The following is a 17,157-nucleotide window of genomic DNA, read 5'->3' as shown; positions in this document are numbered from 1 at the left end:
ATTTTCTACGAAAATAAATTTCGAAGAATTTTTCTATGAAAAACCAATTAACGACGACCATTTCTATAAAAACCCAGTTTCGACCAAATTTTCTATAAAAATCAAATATTAACTCAAATATTGTTTGAAAATAAAATTTCGATGAAATAGATCTTCATCCACAGCTACTTTAAGCCAAGAGATTCTAGTGCACCGAAAAAAATGAAGGCATGTGCAATGTCTTAATTAAAAATATTTATCTAATGCCGAAATTGTAACCAGTACAAGGAAGGTTGGGAGCCACCGTGGTGCAATGGTTAGCATGCCCGCCTTGCATACACAAGGTCGTGGGTTCGATTCCTGCTTCGACCAAACACCAAAAAGTTTTTCAGCGGTGGATTATCCCACCTCACTAATGCTGGTGACATTTCTGAGGGTTTCAAAGCTTCTCAAAGTGGTTTCACTGCAATGTGGAACGCCGTTCGGACTCGGCTATAAAAAGGAGGTCCCTTGTCATTGAGCTTAACATGGAATCGGACAGCACTCAGTGATAAGAGAGAAGTTCACCAATGTGGTATCACAATGGACTGAATAGTCTAAGTGAGCCTGATACATCGGGCTGCCACCTAACCTAACCTAAGGTTGGTATATTCCAATTTTAGGGCCTTTTGAGACCCCTATATTGAGAATTTCATCCAGAAAAGCCATTATCAGTAGCACTAACAACATTTGTGGTAGTAAATGGCTTGTCAAAGTAGATGACACGTGTACATGTGACCAAACAGCCCAAGCTTTGCAAAATGATATACGTCGGCTCTGGTCTTTTTCGCAAACACCAGCAAAAACACAAACGACATACCGAGGAAAACGTCAATAAACTTAAACCTTCAGCGAAGAGGCGATTATGAGAAGTGGAAGCCGCTAGTGAAAGCAAAAGGAAGAATGAGGGTTTACAAGAACAAAACCAAAACCAACTATAGACCATAATGAAAGTGAGGCACTGTGTCACGACAACGATGTTGACGATGACAACGCCACAAAACCACATTAGCCCTTTGCCATATTCATGGCATATATGTGTGTATATCTATCTTATTGTCTGCCCCTTGCTTTCATCCTCGCTCTTTCTCAATCTCTACCACGAATGAATGACCGTAATGGAATACAACCAATATCTGGCTGTGGCAAAAGGACCAGACCACCACCACTCTATCATTTGTTCTGCTTTCGATGGTGCTGGTGGGGCCATCACCAAATAGTTTTTAAGAGGTTACAGTCTTACTAAGTAATGGTTAATGTTTAAGACTGGCATAAAAGGCATTCATGTCGTTCATCCTGGGTCAAATGTTTTCTTTTTCACCAGTATTTTCCATCTATTATAGATGTTTGTGTACTTGGTCATTTAGGTTGCAAACGATAAAGCCTTTTCATTTTACTGCGATTTATGGGGGGAAGAAAGAGAAGAGTAAGAGGTTTTGGAACTTGTTAATTGAGGAAAGCGTCACATTGAAGACAAATTTAAAAATGTTCACTACTTTTTTATTGGATCTAAAGATTTTAAGCTTCCCTTTATACTTATGGTATTAAATAAAATTTTGTCAAAATTTTATTTCTATAGAACGTTTTGTCAAAATTTTATTTCTATATAAAATTTTGTCAAAATTTTATTTCTTTATTAAAATTTGTCAAAATTTTATTTCTATATAAATTTTTGTCAAAATTTTATTTCTACCGAAAAATTTGTCACAATCTTATTTCCATAGAAAAATTTTGCAAAATTTTGTTTCTATAAAAAATTATTGGAAAATTTTTGCAAAATTTTGTTTCTATAGAAAATTTTTTCAAAATTTTATTTCTATAGAAAATTTTTGCAAAATTTTGTTTCTATGAAAATTTTTGCAAAATTTTTGTTTCTATAGAAAATTTTTGCAAAATTTTGTTTCTAACAATTTTTTTTGTCAAAATTTTATTTCTATAGAAAATTTTGTCAAAATTTTATTTCTATAGAAAATTTTGTTAAAATTTTATTTCTATAGAAAATTTTCTCAACATTTTATTTCTATAGAAAATTTTGTCAAAATTTTATTTCTATAGAAAATTTTGTCAAAATTTTATTTCTATAGAAAATTTTGTCAACATTTTATTTCTATAGAAAATTTTGTCAAAATTTTATTTCGTCGAAATTTCTATAGAAAATACCATCAAAAATTCATTTTTATAGAAACTTTATTTGACAAGTCTCGACGAAATTCGATCGATGAAATCAATTTTCGACGTAATTTTCTATGAAAATCAAGGTTATATGAGTGAGATCTTCTGAATGAAAATCAAAGTTGGACGATACATTCTATGAAAACCAAATTTCAACAAAATTGTCTATAAAAAAAAAAAAATTTGGACGTAATTTTCTGTGAAAATAATATTTTGCAAAATTTTCTATGAAAATAATTTTTGTCAAAATGGTATTTCTATAGAAAATTTTGTCAAAATTTTATTTCTATAGAAAATTTTGTCAAAATTTTATTTTTATAGAAAATTTTGTCAAGATTTTATTTCTATAGAAAATTTTGTCAAAATTTTATTTCTATAGAAAATTTTGTCAAAATTTTATTTCTATAGAAAATTTTGTCAAAATTTTATTTCTATAGAAAATTTTATCAAAATTTTATTTCTATAGAAAATTTTGCCAAAATTTTATTTCTATAGAAAATTTTGTAGAAATTTTATTTCTATAGAAAATTTTGTCAAAATTTTATTTCTTTAGAAAATTTTGTCAAAATTTTATTTCTATAGAAAATTTTGTCAAAATTTTATTTCTATAGAAAAGTTTGTCAAAATTTTATTTCTATAGAAAATTTTGTCAAAATTTTATTTCATTCTTTAAAAAATTTTGTCAAAATTTTATTTCTAAGAAATTTTTGTCAAAATTTTATTTCTATAGAAAATGTTTGCAAAAAATTATTTCTATAGCAAACTTTTGCAAAATTGTATTTCTATACAAAATTTTTTTATTTCTATAGAAAATTTTGTCAAAATTTTATTTCTATATAAATTTTTTTCGAAATTTTATTTCTATTGAAGGTTTTTGCAAAATTTTATTTCTATAAAAAAGTTTATCAATTTTTTTTTTTCTATAGAACATTTTGTCAAAATTTTATTTCTATAGAAAAGTTTGTCAACATTTTATTTCTATAGAAAATTTTGCCAAAATTCTATTTCCATAGAAAATATTGTCAAAAATTTTATTTCTATAGAAAATTTTGTTAAAATTTTATTTCTATTGAAATTTTTTACAAAATTTTATTACTGTTTGCAAAATTTTATTTCTATAGAAAAGTTTGTAAAATTTTTATTTCTATAGGAAATTTTGTCCACATTTTATTTCTATAGAAATTTTTTTCAAAATTTAATTTCTATAGAAATTTTGTCAAAATTTTATTTTTATAGAAAATTTTGTCAAAATTTTATTTCTATAGAAAATTTTGTCAAAATTTTATTTCTATAGAAAAAAAATTTTGTCAAAATGTTATTTCTATACAAAATTTTGTCAAAATTTTATTTCTATAGTAAATTTTGTCAAAATTTTATTTATATAGAAAATTTTGTCAAAATTTTATTTTTATAGAAAATTTTGTCAAAATTTTATTTCTATAGAAAATTTTCTCAAAATTTTATTTCTATAGAAAATTTTGTCAAAATTTTATTTCTATAAAAAATTTTGCCAAAATTTTATTTGTATAGAAAATGTTGACAAAATTTTATTTCTTTAGAAAATTTTGTAAAAATTTTATTTCTTTAGAAAATTTTGTCAAAATTTTATTTCTATAGAAAATTTTGTCAAAATTTTATTTCTATAGAAAATTTTGTCAAAATTTTATTCCTATTGAACATTTTCTCAAAATTGTATTTCTTCAAAAAATTTTGTCAAAATTTTATACCTATAGGAAATTTTGGAAAAATTTTATTTCTATAGAAAATTTTGCCAACATTTTATTTCTATAGAAAATTTTGTCAAAATTTTATTTCTTTAGAAAATTTTGTCAAAATTTTATTTCTTTAGAAAAGTTTGTAAAAATTTTTATTTCTATAGGAAATTTTGTCCACATTTTATTTCTATAGAAAATTTTTCAAAATTTAATTTCTATAGAAATTTTGTCAAAATTTTATTTCTATAGAAATTTTTGTCAAAATGGTATTTCTATAGAAAATTTTATCAACATTTTATTTCTATAGAAAATTTTGTCAAAATTCTATTTCTATAGAAAATTTTGTCAAAATTTTATTTCTATAGAAAATTTTGCCAACATTTTATTTCTATAGAAAATTTTGTCAAAATTTTATTTCTTTAGAAAATTTTGTCAAAATTTTATTTCTTTAGAAAAGTTTGTAAAAATTTTATTTCTATAGAAAATTTTTTCAAAATTTTATTTCTATAAAAAATTTTGTCAATTTTTTTTTTCTATATAAAATTTTATCCAAATTTTATATCTACATAAAATTTTATCCAAATTTTATATCTATAGAAAATTTTATCCAAATTGTATATCTATAGAAAATTTTGTCAAATTGTTTTCTATATAAAATGTTATCAAAATTTTATATCTATAGAAAATTCTGTCAGACACCGAGATGGCTACCTAACTATTAACCCTCTAATGCCCAATCCCGCCTTTAGGCGGGCTTCGTTAAATGAGGAAGCTTTTAGTAAAACACACCTTAAGCCATCGAAAATGGGTAAAATAAAAAGAAAATTTAGTTAAAACTGTTCAAGGGGCTTTGCATCATATACTGAATTTTACCGTATAAATTTTTCTTTTGTCGTTTTCTTGATTTTGTATCTTTAACATTGAATATTTAATCAGCTGGCAAAAAAATTGGGGCATTAGAGGGTTAACATATGGTCAGAGAAAAGAACTATAAATGGGGGACCTGCAGCTTCCAAGAGGCCACCAAAGAGTAGGACCCACTCTTAACAATAATCTTAATTTATTGTTGATTTTACAAAATTCCTCTTAGATATTTAAATCAAGTGTTCGACGAAAGTTCCTACCGGTGTCACAGATATAACAAACCGGCGCTATCATTCGTAATTAGTTGGCAAACATAATAAATGTCATTACTGTCTTGGGGGAAGGGAAACAACAGATTGGTAGGGTGGTGGTTTCTTATTAGTTATGAAAACCCTTTCGTTTATGATTACGGCCGAATTACCTGGGAAACATAAAATATGTGTGTATGTTTTTATGCCATACTCTAGAAGTAACCATCGTCAAGGGTGTAAGCATATGTTGCCAATGGTTTCGCATGGTATAAATTTTGTACGGCAACAACTACGCAAAACGAAAGTGAATTTCATTATTCACGAAAGTACTCACTTATCCTTTGACCTTACGCGTGACAGCCCAAACAAAAGCGAAAAAACGCAAAATTTCATTAAGAATTTATGGCTGTTGTGCTCTTTCAGCAAACTCATTGTTTTTTTTTTTTGAGGGGGATTTCTAAGCGTTTGAAAGCTTTCTTTTATATGTGGTGTCATCCTTAGCAAGAAAAAAATGTATGTCAACGAATAGGAAATTTTGTGGAGATATTTTTGCGTTTGAATTGTTGGAGAAAATAGACTGGCTGTGGTGGTGATGGTATAAGCAACAATTTGGTAGAAAAACAATCATGGAAAATCATGTTACAGCACTAAATGATGCAGAACTCTACTTGAAAGTCTCATTCCCATAGTCATAGGTTTATTAGGGTATACCGCTAAGTAAGGCTTAATGTGCTCTTTGGAGAATCTACTAATACCAATATGTCTGGCAAAAGAAAACAATTGGAAACACATTTATTTCCAAAGTACTTTACTCCAAAATTTTATATAGAAACAAATTTTTGACAAAACTTGCTATAGAAATAAAATTTTCCAAAAATTTTCTATAGAGATAAAATTTTGACAAAATTTTCTACAGAAAAAAAAATTTGCCAACATTTTCTATAGAAATAAAATTTTACAAAAATGTCTACAAATTTTCTACAGAAATAAAATTTCGCAGAAAATGTCTATAGAAATACAATTTTCTATAGAAATAAAGTTTTGCAAAAATTTTCTATAGATATAAAATTTTGCAAAAATTTTCTACAGAAATAAAATTTTGCAAAAAATTTCTACAGAATTAAAATTTTACAAAAATTTTCTATAGAAATAAAATTTTGCAAAATTTTTCTATAGAAATAAAATTTTGCAAAAAGTTTCTATAGAAAAAAAAATTGCAACAATTTTCTATGGAAATAAAATTTTGACAAAATTTTCTATAGAAATAAAATTTTACAAAAATTTCTACAAATTTTACAAATTTTCTACAGAAATAAAATTTTGCAAAAAAGTCTATAGAAATAAAATTTTTTATAGAAATAAGTTTTGCAAAAATTTTCTATGGAAATAAAATTTTGACAAAATTTTGCAAAAAAATTCTACAGAAATAAAATTTTGCAAAAATTTTCTATAGAAATAAAATTTTGCAAAAGTTTTCTATAGAAATAAAATTTTGCAAAAAGTTTCTATAGAAAAAAAATTGCAACAATTTTCTATGGAAATAAAATTTTGACAAAATTTTCTATAGAAATAAAATTTTGACAATATTTTCTATAGAGATAAAATTTTGACAAAATTTTCTATAGAAATAAAGTTTTACAAAAATTTTCTATAGAAATAAAATTTTGCTCCAATTTTCGACAGAAATAAAATTTTGCAAAAAATTTCTATAGAAATAAAATTTTCTATAGAAATAAAGTTTTGCAAAATTTTCTATAGAAATAAAAATTTGCAAAAATTGTCTATAGAAATAAAATTTTGCAAAAAGTTTCTATAGAAAAAAAATTTTGCATAAATTTTCAATGGAAATAAAATTTTAACAAAATTTTCTATAGAAATAAAATTTTGCAAAAATTTTCTACAGAAATAAAATTTTGCAAAAATTTTGTATAGAAATAAAATTTTGCAAACATTTTCTATAGAAATAAAATTTTACAAAAATTTTCTATAGACAAAAAAAAAATAGCAACAATTTTCTATGGAAACAAAATGTTGACAAAATTTTCTATAGAAATAAAATTTTGCAAAAATTTTCTATAGAAATAAACATTTTCTATAGAAATAAAATTTTGCAAAAATGTTCTATAGAAATAAAATTTTGACAAAATTTTCTATAGAAATAAAATGTTGACAATATTTTCTATAGAGATACAATTTTGACAAAATTTTCTATATACAATTTTGACAAAATTTTCTATAGAAATAAAATTATACAAAAATTTATAAAAATTTTACAAATTTTCTACAGAAATAAAATTTTGCAAAAAATTTCTATAGAAATAAAATTTTCTATAGAAATAAAGTTTTGACAAAATTTTCTATAGAAATAAAATTTTGCAACAATTTTCTACAGAAATAAAATTTTGCAAAAATTTTCTATAGAAATAAAATTTTGCAAAAAGTTTCTATAGAAAAAAAATTGTAACAATTTTCTATGGAAATAAAATTTTGACAAAATTTTCTATAGAAATAAAATTTTGCAAAAATTTTCTATAGAAATAAATTTTTGCAAAAAGTTTCTAAAGAAGTAAAAAATTTGAAAAAATTTTCTGTAGAAATAAAATTTTGACAATATTTTCTATAGAGATAAAATTTTGACAAAATTTTCTATAGAAATAAAATTTTACTAAAATTTTCTATAGAAATGAAATTTTGCACAAATTTTCTACAGAAATAAAATTTTGAAATAAAATTTTGCAAAAAAATTCTAGAGAAATAAAATATTCGATAGAAATAAAGTTTTGCAAAAATTTTCTATAGAAATACAATTTTGCAAAAATTTTCTACAGAAATAAAAATTTGCAAAAAATTTCTATAGAAATAAAATTTTACAAAAATTTTCTATAGAAATAAAATTTTGGGAGATTTTTTATATAAAAATAAAATTTTGACAATATTATCTATGGAGATAAAATTTTGACAAAATTATCTATAGAAATAAAATTTTACAAAAATTTTCTATAGAAATAAAATTTTGCAAAAATTTTCTATAGAAATAAAAATTTGCACAAATTTTTTAGAGGAATAAAAATTGTCAACAATTTTCTATAGAACTAAAATTCTAATACATTTTCTATAGAAATAAAATTTTGACAAAATTTTCTATACAAATAACATTTTATTTCTATAGAAAATTTTTGCAAAAAATTATTTCTATAGCAAATTTTTGCAAAATTGTATTTCTATTGAAAATTTTTGCAAAATTTTATTTTTATAGAAAATTTTGTCAAAATTTTATTTCTATCGAAAATTTTTCGAAATTTTATTTCTATAGAGAATTTTGTCAACATTTTATTTACATAGAAAATGTTGTCACAATTTTATTTCTATAAAGAATTTTGTCAAATTTTAATGTCAATAAAATATTTGCCAAAATCTTAAATCTATAGAAAATTTCGTCAATTTTTTTTCTATAGAAAATTTTGTAAAAAAATTTATTTCTATAGAAAAGTTTGTCAAAATTTTATTTCTATAGAAAATTTTGCCAAAATTCTATTTCCATAGAAGATATTGTCAAAAATTTTATTTCTATAGAAAATATTGTTAAAATTTTATTTCTATAGAAATTTTTTGCAAAATTTTATTACTATAGAAAAGTTTGTATAATTTTATTTCTATAGAAAAGTTTGTAAAATTTTTATTTCTATAGGAAATTTTGTCAACATATTATTTCTATAGAAAATTTTTTCAAAAGAAAAAAGAACTAAAATTCTAAAATATTTTCTATAGAAATAAAATATTGAAAAAATTTCTATAGAAATAAAATTTTGCAAAAATTTTCTATATAAATAAAATTTTGCCAAAATTTTCTATAGAAATAAAATTTTGCACAAATATTTTAGAGAAATAAAATTTTGCAAAAATTTTCTATAGAAATTAAATTTTGAGAAAATGTTCTATACAAATAAAATATTGAGAAAATTTTCTATAGAAATATAATTTTGAGAAAATTTTCTATAGAAATAAAATTTTGACAATATTTTCTATAGAAATAAAATTTTAACAAATTTCCCTATGAAGAAATTGTTCTTGAGTTTAATAATTAATTAACGTCTAATACATTTTCCTGAATGGTGGGTAAATAAAAGAAATTATGAAATTATTTTTTTAAACCATTGAATTCTGCACACACTAGCATATTTTCTTTCACTTACAATAGATGTGAGTGAAAACATCTTCTTATTACAATATACTCAGATAAAATTTATTAATAAATTTTGCAATAAAACCTTTTCATGCTGCATGGTCTCTAAGATGCTGCAATGGTTTATGAACTGTCGTCATGCTTGCAAAGCCAAAATAATATTCTTAAAGTACTTTCTTCGAATAATTTATGTAAAAAACGATTAACCTTTTTTATGATACCCTTAAAAATAATTGAAGTGTATCAGTATGTTAAAAATAGAGGAGAAACAAAAAGGGCAACATTTAAGGACCATTTTGGGCGTTTAATTAAAGTTCCAGTTTTTTGTAATTAAATTCAATTAAATTTTATTGGTATTATATTGCAAAAAATAAACATGTGTAAGAGGATTGTACTTTATTGTTTGCTAAGAGAAGAGAAAAAAATATATAGTATTTTCAATATTCTATGGCTCAATAATATTACGCTGAAATACCGTCTGGTAGTTCTAAGCTAATTAATATTGATGTGAGGTGATATAAATTCCTATATGAATATTCGTTTCAGTGCCATCTATATGTGAAAAACAAGTTGTAAATGAATGCAAAATATTGTGATATAATCGTCCATAGAAATTGGCTATACGGGAAGGGATGGAAAAGCCAAATTTTAACCGAAGATATACTGAAACGATTATAACGTTCGATTGGTATTAAAATGTTTACCAAATCTCAAAATTCTTCTGAATCAGAAGTAATGATGCATGGAGCCCCAACTAATTTAACTTTTTGTCATTTTTATGTATTCTATTGAAAACTAAATATTTATATGTTGTTGTCATTTATTTACATATCTCTTCTATGTAAAATCGCTTGAAATAAGCTTGATAAAATTTTATTGAAATTGGTATGATCAAGTGATTATCAAATTGTGCCCTTTAATGTATGCTCTTCATTAATTTTGTTTGCAAAACAATTGAAAATTTTGTACGTTTCTATTGGCGATTATTGCCAACAAAGCTAATTTTTTTTTTGCTTTTTACAGCAACAACAAAAAATACTTATAAAGGGTGATTCTTTTGAGGTTAGGATTTTCATGCATTAGTATTTGACAGATCACGTGGGATTTCAGACATGGTGTCAAAGAGAAAGATGCTCAGTATGCTTTGACATTTCACCATGAATAGACTTACTAACGAGCCACAACGTCGAATTTTCAGTGAATGGGCCCTAGAAAAGTTGGCAGAAAATCCGCTTTTTTATCGACAAATTTTGTTCAAATGAGCCTCATCATTTCTGGTTGAATGGCTACGTAAATAAGCAAAATTGCCGCATTTGGAGTGAAGAGCAACCAGAAGCCGTTCAAGAACTGCCCATGCATCCCGAAAAATGCACTGTTTGGTGTGGTTTGTACGCTGGTGGAATCATTGGACCGTATTTTTTCAAAGATGCTGTTGGACGCAACGTTACGGTGAATGGCGATCGCTATCGTTCGATGCTAACAAACTTTTTGTTGCCAAAAATGGAAGAACTGAACTTGGTTGACATGTGGTTTCAACAAGATGGCGCTACATGCCACACAGCTCGCGATTCTATGGCCATTTTGAGGGAAAACTTCGGAGAACAATTCATCTCAAGAAATGGACCGGTAAGTTGGCCACCAAGATCATGCGATTTGACGCCTTTAGACTATTTTTTGTGGGGCTACGTCAAGTCTAAAGTCTACAGAAATAAGCCAGCAACTATTCCAGCTTTGGAAGACAACATTTCCGAAGAAATTCGGACTATTCCGGCCGAAATGCTCGAAAAAGTTGCCCAAAATTGGACTTTCCGAATGGACCACCTAAGACGCAGCCGCGGTCAACATTTAAATGAAATTATCTTCAAAAAGTAAATGTCATGGACCAATCTAACGTTTCAAATAAAGAACCGATGAGATTTTGCAAATTTTATGCGTTTTTTTTTAAAAAAAAGTTATCAAGCTCTTAACAAATCACCCTTTAGTAGAACATTGACGATTAATTAATTTTATGCCAAGAAAAAGCAACAACTACTTCCAAACAATAAAAGCGAGAATGAGTGCAATACAACACCCCACAACTCATGCGAAACAACCAAGTAAAAAAAAAGGTAATTGACGAATTTAATTTGTTTAGTTCTTAATTAACAAGAATAGTGATGATAAGAAGAGATCGAGCGAGGGGAATTCCAAACATTAATTAAACAAACACCGTAAATACAAGGCAAAATAAAATAAATCCGTTGAGAGTGACAAAATCAAGAGAGATATTGGTGAGAGAGAATTTCACCTACAATCTCACCTCAATGATTTAGAATGAGAGAATATCGAATTAGAGTTGCCAAACATTGTGATTTTAAAGGAATTTAACAAAGGGTGTTTATTGTTAGACTTGATCCAAGAATTGATATAAACGGAATAATAATAATCTAACATAAGGTGTTTTTTCTGACCAATAAAATATAAGACATCTCAAGTGAATTCACAGCGCAGTAGTTTGTCTCATAGACATTATAATACATAGATGGGCCATGGGTGTCAAACTATGTTTGACAGTTCCGAAGATTAACAATAAACGAGAAAAATAAGAGCACGCTTACAATCTCTTTCGTTTTCCATTTGTAGTTTGCCAATTTTACACAAAATTAGAACGTTTATGTTGCACCAGAGGATTTATAAATAAATTAATATATTAAAAGTTCATATTTGAACAAAAAATTGTGACCAAAACCGAGAAAATACGAAATTTAATTTTGAGTAGCATTGCTCTTTACGAACAACACAAAAGCAAATGCACGAAATTTAATATTTGGGACTGACTCTTTACGAAAAAATCAAAACGAAATGTCAGAAAATTAATTTTTGGAACTGACACATTTTTTTAAAGAGACACATGGATCTATATAACATCTATTGTCTATGGTTTGTCTGCACACCGTAGAGGGCTCTTTTTGGTCTGCAATTGAGTGATTTTTTAATTTGGCTTTATTATTGTTTTCTTTCCTTTGTTCTCTTGACGAAACACCAAATATTGGAAAAACATATAAAATTCTATACCTTTTTGTAATGCAAATTGACTGATTTGTACGGTAATTCTCTTTTTTCATAAAGAAATTGAGTCACTTGACTGCGCAATTAAGTGGAATGACTGCGCTCTGCAAATAAATAAAACCATGGTGAATTATCAAGGTATGTCTCTATATTAATTGGTCTATGATTACCACATTCCTCATCAGCATACTTGCAGCAAAACTATGAACTAAATATCAGAATTTCTTCGGGTAATTCACTCAACCCAAAGTGAACTACACTTGAACTAAAAATTTGTTTGCAAATTTGTTTACACAGTAGACAAATTTGCAAGCATATTTCTTTCCCTTTCCAAACTCAAATCATCGATTTGAATATAGTTGGCTGGGATTTTTTTTTGAGCGAACTTCCTCTATCTTCATTCGTTTTGTTTGTTATTGTTGGTTTACTCTTCAATCATTATTGTTGTTTTTGATTTCAGCTTAAAACCATGCATTGAGTAAACAACAAGTGTAGCTTAACCAACAGAGGAAAAGTATTTTTTTATTTTGCAAAAATTTTCTATAGAAATAAAATTTTGTAAAAATTTTAATAAAATTTTGACAAAATTTTCTATAGAAACAACATTTTTCAACCATTTTCCAAAAACAAATTTTGACAAATTTTTCTACAAAAATAAAATTTTGACAAAATTTTCTATAGCAATAAAATTTTGGCAAAATTTTTTATATATATAAAATTTTGACAAAATTTTCTATAGAAATAAAATTTTGACAAAATTTTCTATGGAAATAAAATTTTGACAAAATTTCTATAGAAATAAAATTTTGCAAAAATTTTCTATAGAAATAAAAATTTGCACAAATTTTTTAGAGGAATAAAAATTGTCAAAAATTTTCTATAGAACTAAAATTCTAAAACATTTTCTATAGAAATACAATTTTGACAAAATTTTCTATAGAAATAAAATTTTGACAAAATTTTCTATAGAAATAAAATTTTGACAAAATTTTCTATAGAAATAAAATTTTGACACAATTTTCTATAAAAATAAAATTTTGACACAATTTTCTATAGAAATAAAATTTTGACAAAATTTTCTATAGAAATAAAATTTTGACAAAATTTCTGTCGAAATAAAATTTTGAAAAAATTTTCTATAGAAATAAAATTTTGCAAAATTTTCTAATAATAACTATTGTCTATAGAAACAAAAGTTAAAAAAAAATCTATAGAAATAAAATTAAAAAAATATAAAGAGATACAATTTTCTATAGAAATAAAATTTTGACAAAATTTTCTTCAGAAATAAAATTTTAGCAATATTGTCTATAGAAATAAAAGTAAAAAAACTATAAAGATATACAATTTTCTATAGAAATAAAATTTTGGCAAAATTATCTATAGAAATAAAATTTTGGAAAAATTTTCTGTAGAAATAAAATTTTGACAATATTTAAATCGCTTCGGATGAAATTTGTTCCTGCAGAGAACGCAAGAAGTCAAGTCTGGGGACTAGTTTCTAAGGGTCTATATATATTTATGAATCCTTATGGACATTTTTTGCATGGACGTTAGATATGCCCTCTAACTGATATCGTATACTACATTTCAATCGAGTGGGATGAAATTTGTTCCTCCATGAGGCTTATCACATTATATGTGGATTTTTTTTTTTTTTTGGAATCCCAGGATTTTTGGAGATCCCAAAAAAATAATCCAAATTTGTTAAATTTGTGTCGTTTTAGGATTGTTTATTAATAAGTTGCAGCCTTCATTCTGTGCAAACGGCCCTCAGATTTTATACCCGACACATTGAGTTAATAAAGCCCTAGTAGGAATTGAGGCGGCAGTACTTGCCTGATCTTAGCTGGGCCTATACTAGCAAGCCGTGGCAGGTCCAATGCTATGGGCGGTAGTTGGAATTCGAAAACATGATTAACCTATAGCTTCTCACCGCTTCAGCTACATGATCCTCATGAAGTCTGTGCCTTCTAAAGTTTGTTTTGATCGGATTCGAAATAAGATTTACCAGGAGTTCCATATTGCCTGGATAGTACTTAACGTTTTGTGTTGCAAATTAAAATATATATGCCCTAGACATAAACAAATTGGACCAATCGGACAAATAAAGTGGATTGGATTACGAAGCGAGACCTCTGGTTATTAAAAAAAATATATGGCAACTCTTGCCACACTCACAAGAGCCATGTACATAAATCTCAGTCCGACTATTTTAAAGACAATTTGACTTTTACGCCGTCATTTTTCGCTGCTAGCAGCGGCCACCATTGTGGTTGTGACGCAGAATGGAATGCATGATTGAAATAATAGAATGAAGATGAAAACAACAAAATACAAAAAAACGGAGTTAAGTCAATGAAGCAAAAGGGAAAAAAACAAGAAATACATGATATACGCGACGAGCAACAATAAGAAAAACCACACACAACATAAAAAAACAAACAAGAGATACCGAAGTTGGTGTGTGTGTATGTGTGGCATATTTTGACAGCAAAGTGAAAGAAGAATCACAATGCATTAACAATAACAACAATTAAGATAATGGGAGTAAAACATATAACTGCGTAAACTAAATTTTGGCTACGGTGGAGAACTGCAGCATCTTTACACAAAAATAACCGTTACAATTTGTATAATAATTATAAGATGTGCTATGAAAACCAGTTTCGCTATCACTAATTTCCGGATTTCCTTTTGCAATACAACATCTCTGGTAAGAAAATGTGTCATTAAACTACCGCCACTATAAGTTGCCCACCATTTATAACAAATTTGTTGGGATGATAGCGGCACGAAGACGAAAAGAAATACAGAAGAAAACAAAATCAGCCGACGACATAAGAATGACCAACCACATCCAATGTGGAAAAATGGAAAGAAGCAGAAACTTACCTCACGAGAAGACTTCTGTGTGGTTTTTCCCGCACCAAAAATACCAACCAACCACACACACGAACAAGGTACAACCTTTTTCTTACTCCAAATGCCGTTACTCGAGAGATTTCGTCTCGAGAAAAAAATTACGCACTAATTTTGGATGACTACTTGCTCCCACACCTCCTAAATGATGAAGGCGGTATTGGATCAAAAATCACAAATTTTTATTCAAAATTCTACACTTCCACGTTTTTTTTTTATTGACAATTTCCAGATTTCTTTTAAATTATATACAAAATGTATCAATATTCATTTATCAGGGTTTCCCTGTCACTTGTTTTCTATTTTCGTTTTTTTTTTCGTTTCTATACTCCACACTTGCCCGTTTAACTAACTCCCACTTTTTAGGAATGGGAAAAAAATTCTGTTCGCAATGAACTGCTGTCAACACGTTAATTTTTCTCTTATTTTTCACATAAGATTTTGGTTTTATTCTCAAATTTTCTTCGTTAATTATTCAAGGTGTATAAACGTTAACAAAAAAATATATAAAATAATAAAGAATATGACAATAAGAAGAAAAATAAGAACGCGTTTATAACGAGGGACCTGCGACCACGGTGACAACGTAAACACGTCCGACTACGTTGAGCTCAAATTTTATAATCAAAGAAAATGCCACACTCACAGATTTTGATGAAACAGGGCAATGGCAGAGAGCACACACAGTTTTGTTGACAAGTGTCTGCCGCCACCACAATTCCAATTGGTTATTTTAAAGAAAACAATGTTTTTTCCATTAATCTCTATAACTATAATTTAATACAATGATCTATTTAATTTTTCAATGTGCAAATACGAATAATTTATCACTTAAATTATTTTTTATTCATTAGTTATATCTATGTTCTTCCTCTCTTCAACGTATCTTTTTCAAAATATTTGACAAGTGTCAAATTGGTATTCCAGTTGGAAAGCTGTTGAATCTATTGTTGTCTCTTTCCCTTTCGGAGCGCGTTTTTGAAAAAAAGTGTTGCCACAACATATTCAAAACATATGGCAATGCAAAAGATGGATATTTAATATGGAACGGTTCGCGCAATGAATATCTATAACTTTTTCTGTTACAAATTGTTCTTTTATATCAGAAAAATACGGTAGTTTAAATACCAGCATTTCAAAGTTCCATTTCATCCTCATCGCTACCACAGACTCGTGAGTGACTCTGCAACAATCGCAAACTGCACCAAGAAAAAATTGCCTTCGGAACTAAAGGAAAATATGTTCATCAATTTAGTTTAGCCAATTTATTTCCATTAAGTTAAATTTTTGTTTAAAATAATAAAATTTACTTGCTTCAGTAAAAAAATCCTAAACTTAAAGCAGTTAGGAATAGTTCATTAACTAGAATAAGGAATGGAATTTTACTAATACTGTTTTCTTCGCTGGGTATAAGAAATTACTACTGAACAAGAAAATTTTATTCACTGATAACAAAGCATTCGTAAAAATAAACAAAATATGAACTAAAACCAAGTTTTCTCAAATTTAGTAAAATTTCTTATAAAATAATAATTCTGACTTCCTTTATTATAGAAAGCTTGTCATACATACGAATAACACTTGACATAGAAAAAATTTTCAGTTCATTTGTACTAAGTATTCAATCCTTCTAAAACTTAAGGAGACACACCCTGTCAACATTTTTTGAATTTGGGGGCGCTTCTGAGAATCCCCACTACGTCGAAAACAATCATATACGACACCAAAAACTCGTCGGAAAAGCGCCGTCACTATTGAGAAGTTGTACCAAGCCAAGTTACTACGAACAAGTTTCTCATCAGTGCAATTATTAGGTGCCTATTTAGATCAATTTCGAAGGACGCCAATAAGAACCCCTGCAAACTATCAGAAAAAGTGCATTTTAAGGTAATTGTAGAAGAATCATTGTGGTCAAGTAAAACACGATTGTGTAGATGTTTATTGATTTATAATTTCTTATAAATATAACATTTTTCGGTTTATC

The 17,157-nt window shown here is 26.7% G+C and overlaps 1 protein-coding gene across 3 annotated transcripts in view; it reads right to left on the bottom strand.

Annotated features, from left to right (window-relative positions):
- Nucleotides 1-16,063, bottom strand: part of Cdc14 (cell division cycle protein 14) — a 193,370-nt gene extending 177,307 nt beyond the window's left edge. The window contains exon 1 of one of the 3 annotated variants that reach the window (XM_075297033.1): nt 15,820-16,063. The gene's annotated coding sequence lies outside the window, so the exon portion shown is untranslated. The other 2 variants (XM_075297032.1, XM_075297035.1) reach the window with 2 other exon arrangements.
- Between the last annotated feature and the right edge of the window lie 1,094 nt (nt 16,064-17,157).

The sequence above is a fragment of the Haematobia irritans genome, chromosome 2, assembly GCF_050003625.1.
Source record: "Haematobia irritans isolate KBUSLIRL chromosome 2, ASM5000362v1, whole genome shotgun sequence".
Taxonomy (NCBI): domain Eukaryota; kingdom Metazoa; phylum Arthropoda; class Insecta; order Diptera; family Muscidae; genus Haematobia; species Haematobia irritans.
This window is presented reverse-complemented; position numbering and strand designations above follow the sequence as displayed.